The 4,730-nt window shown below is 39.7% G+C and overlaps 1 long non-coding RNA gene across 1 annotated transcript; it reads left to right on the forward strand.

Moving 5' to 3' along the window:
* Positions 1-373: 373 nt before the first annotated feature.
* On the forward strand, positions 374-1,761 carry LOC145958404 (uncharacterized). Its single transcript, XR_014434172.1, has 2 exons — positions 374-800; positions 1,565-1,761. It is a non-coding gene; the product is annotated as an uncharacterized LOC145958404 (long non-coding RNA).
* The last annotated feature ends 2,969 nt before the right edge of the window (positions 1,762-4,730 follow it).

The raw sequence follows: 4,730 nt of genomic DNA on the forward strand, positions 1-4,730 counted from the left end.
TCGTGGCAAGTCCATAAAATTGGTGAAAATTCTTTGGGATGCAACTACGGGTGAGGCAACTTGGGAAGTAGAAAGTCAGTTCAGTGAACAGTATCCATATCTCTTCTAAGTAAGTGAATTTTCGAGGACGAAAATTTTTGTTGTTGGGGAGAATTGTAATACCTTATTTTTTTATTATTATTATTATTTATTATTAAAATGGCATTTTCGTGAATTTTATAAAGGTATAGGGGTATTATTGTAATTATTGATGGCATTTTCGCAATTTTCAAAAAAATTTGAAGGGTGTTTTGGTAATTTGGAACGGGCCGTTCCAAAAGCAAAACGGGCCGTTCCAAGCTTTAAAATTTAACTAAAAATCTTGAATGAGAACGGGCTCAGAACGGCCGTTCCGACAAGGAGAACGGGCCGTTCTGATTGTGAAACGGGCCGTTCTAAAGGGAGAACAGGCCGTTTCAAAAGGAGTACGGGCCGTTCTGCTGGAAATTGGGAACGGGCCGTTCCGTATTTGGAACGGGCCGTTCCAGTTCAAAAATTTGCGTAGCTTTTGCGAGCCCAGAACGGGCGTTCCGCTTTTTGGAACGGCCGTACCGGGTAGAGGAGCCAGAATTGCTATAAATAGGGGCTTGGGGAGTTACGAAAATTCATACCTTGGGAAGAGAAAATCCTTAGAGAAAGAGGGAGGAAAGGAAAGGAGGAGAAAGAGGAAGAGGAATCCGGTAGAGGTGGTTCTGTCAGAATAAAGAAAAGAGGAGAAAGAGGAGGAGGTTCTGCTCAAATTTCGGTTCAGGATTATCCAAGTAAGGGAAGTTAATTTTTGAAATTATTAATTGTTTGATGATTAATAATAAATGAATATTTTTGAACTGTGTCAAATTTTGTTGTTGAGTCGAGCTGAATTATATGTTGATTTTTAACAGTATTGTACTACATAATGCTGAGCTGTATGCTGATTATACCCACTTGAGGTGGTGTTGTTGCTGCTGTTATAGCCGCTATGTCGGTGCTGTTAGCCACTATTGTGGTGCTGTTATAGCCGCTATGTCGGTGCTGTTAGCCACTAGAGTGGTGCTGTTGTTGCCGCTAAGTCGGTGTTGTTATAGCCACTAGAGTGGTGTTGTTGTTGCCGCTAAGTCGGTGTTGTTATAGCCACTAGAGTGGTGCTGTTGTTGCCGCTAAGTCGGTGTTGTTATAGCCACTAGAGTGGTGCTGTTGTTGCCGCTAAGTCGGTGTTGTTATAGCCACTAGAGTGGTGCTGTTGTTGCCGCTAAGTCGGTGTTGTTATAGCCACTAGAGTGGTGTTGTTGTTGCCGCTAAGTCGGTGCCGTTATAGCCACTAGAGTGGTGCTGTTGCTGCTACTAAGCAGTGTTGATATAACCGCATTACGGTGCTGATGTTGTTGAGCAATATAAGCTGTGCAGATGTGTTGATAATTATAACGATGAATTTATTTACATTGCTAATCCTTTACTAGTATGTTTTGATTTTTAAAGAATACTAGCTTACCCTTGCATGTTTTCCATGTGGTTGGAACTGCGATGATCATACTTTGTATGGGAGCAGAGCAGAAATAGGTGGGCGTCTTGGGATGAGTCTCCGGCGGACTTTGGAGCTAATTTGCTTGTGTGGATATTTTGCTTGTAGCTACTTGGGATAGTAGCATTTGGTTGTAATTTTCCTTGGTACACTTTAACTCTAGTCAGACTGGAATCTTGTATATTTATATATTCTAGATCCTATATTTATATACTTGTTCTATCTGTCTGGTGTTTTAGTGTGCTATACCGTGTGTAGTGACCAGCCGGGTCGTTACAATGTAGATTAAGGAGATGTAGAAAGTATTAGACATTCTACATCGGTTGTTCAATAACTGATGTAAAACTGGTAATCCTTCACTGGCGACGGCGAAAACCCTAACGCGCCTCACCACCCAAGCCACTCCTGGGTCCGTCCTCCCTCAACCACGACAAGTTCTTCTCCAATAGCCTCGACCACGCCTAGCCCCAATCCGCTGCCTCCTGTAACACCCCAGTTTTCCAAAATGGTTACTATTATTATTATGATATTTGGTAGTTATCTTTTATTCCAAATGTAGCTAATTCATACTCCATTTATGGTTAATTATAGGCTTTAGAAATATATGTATATTGTTGGGCTTAATTAGATAGTTGTAAACTTTCTTTTCAATAAAATCGTTTTCGCTAGGCTGACTGGCAAACCTCGGTGTTTAGGGCATTTGGGCTGTGATGGTCCAAATGATGCAAAATTGGTGTCAATGGAAATCTAAGAGAAAAACGCACAACTTTTACAGAAATAGCCATTTGCAAAATCGGTCGTTTAGGAGGTCAAAATTGGAATTTGATTGATACAATTGTTTCTCGCTGGACTGATTGGCAAGCCTCGGTTTGTGGGGTATAACTTGGTCGGTGGTTGTTCAAATGATACAAACTTGGTGGCTATGGAAAGATAAGAGAAAATCCTACAACTTTCATGAAGGAAATATTTTCAGATTCGGCTGTCTATAAGGTCCAAATCAGTAGCTAAAGTCGATGAGGAAAAGAACATGGCACCAACTCCATTAATTCATCCCACCAACTTTAATAATTCATCTCACTAATTCATTCCACTTAGTTTTGTCTAAGATTTTTTCATTATTTTCCATTTTTTAATGTGTCTTGAAGGCTATAAATAGCCCTTCACTTCTCCATTGCAAACCATCCCTCAATTCTCATTCTTTCTTCTCTTATACTCTCTTCTTCTCCTCTTCTTCTCTTTGAAGACCTAGAGGAATCCATAGGAGGTGGTTCTATCCTAGTAGAAGGAGCCTAGAGGAGGAAGCTCTTCTTTAGTTTCAGCGCTTGTCATCCAGGTAAGGGGGGAGTGAGAAACCTCGCTCTGGGTGTGGGATTGTATGCTGGGTAGTGGGATTGGCTCCCAATCCTGTGTTTGTTATATGTCATATTGTTTGTATGTTCTAATTGTTTGGTTAATATACGTGTATGAATAGAAACTATGTTGAGACTATGATTGTGAAAGTTGTGAATATGATGTGATAATGTGAATGTGATGATATGATATGATGATAATATGATATGATGTGATGATGAAATGTGATGATGTGAAATGACCATGAGATAATATGAAATATGATTGAGACATGAGATATGAAATGTGATAATATGTTAATGAGATATGAAATGACCATGGAAAGTGATAAAGTAATATGAGAATGCATAGAGTCTTGTTTGACATGCATCATATGCATACAATACTCCAGGTGTGCCGCTGAGGCCGCATACCCACGACTAACAAGGTGTACCTTTGGGTCACTCACGATATGATAACCAGGTGTACCTTTGGGTCACCCACGATATGATAACTAGGTGTACCTTTGGGTCACCCACGATATGATAACCAGGTGTACCTTAGGGTCACCCACGATGATATGAGAATCTTCCGTATGGCGCCACATGCATGCATTTGTGAGTCTAGTCAAGAAAACCAATGCATGATATATGTGCAAATATGAGATATTGTTATTTTACGTATGTATTGTTTGTGTTTGGCTATCTAGTATATATTCCTACACTGTGAGCCGAGTGAGATGTTTTCTCACTCCCTTTTTCTTTGTGTTGTTTTTCTTTAACCGTTATACAGGTGATTCTCAGCATGAGGCTGAGGATGTTGGTGGTGAAGCTTAGGCTTCTTTATGGGCTATGCTCTGATAGGACATGTGACATCGGGGTATAGATAAGATTAGATTAGGTTGTTAAGGTTATTTTAAATTACTTTGAAAACTTTGAGATTTATTTCTTTGTAATTTTCGCTGATTATGTTTGTTAAAAATGTGATACTCTGTAAACATGTTTGATTATTAGAGTTATATTATTTAAATTTATTGATTTATGATATGCGGGGTAGAGGGTGTCACATTTAGTGGTATCAGAGCAGGTCGATTCTATCGGCCGTGAGTTATGTTTTTAACATGTTTATTTGATAAATGAATTGATTGTGAGATCTATTATGTTGGTATGATGCTTGCCTATGTCTATTAATTGTATTATTTCTTTAGAATATGGCTGGTAGAAATGATCGTGCGATTGCTGATGCTCTCCAAGCATTAGCCCAAGCTATGAACAACAATAATATGAATGGAGTTGCTCCTAACTGGTTGGAGCAATTTCAGAGGAATAATCCACCCACTTTCAAAGGAGGTTATGACCCAGATGCCGCCATGAATTGGTTATCAGAGATCGAGAAAATCTTTAATGTTATGGATTGTCCCCTTACAGAGAGAGTGAAGCTAGCCACCTTCATGCTGACAGCTGATGCTTACTTTTGGTGGGAAGGAGCACTTCGGAGGATAATTGATGGAGGCGTGCACTTGAATTGGGAGAACTTTAAAAGAGTATTTCTTGAGAAATATTTTCCCGATGATGTGAGAAGTAGGAAGGAAATGGAATTCCTTGAACTCAAACAAGGAAATGATATTGTGGAAGCTTATGCTGCCAAATTTGATGCTTTGGTCCGCTACTGTACACACTACCATGGTGAGAATGGTGAAAGGGCCAAATGCATAAAGTTTGTAAATGGTCTGCGTCTTGAAGTGAAAACAGCAATTAACTATCAGGAGATATATCATTTTCCCATTCTGGTCAATAAGTGCAGCATTTATGATCGTGACAACCGTGCTCGTGCTGCTTTCTATAAAGGAGCTGGAGGTCCTACT

Source organism: Cajanus cajan, chromosome 1 (genome assembly GCF_000230855.2).
Source record: "Cajanus cajan strain Asha chromosome 1, NIPB_CcT2T_4, whole genome shotgun sequence".
Lineage (NCBI taxonomy): Eukaryota > Viridiplantae > Streptophyta > Magnoliopsida > Fabales > Fabaceae > Cajanus > Cajanus cajan.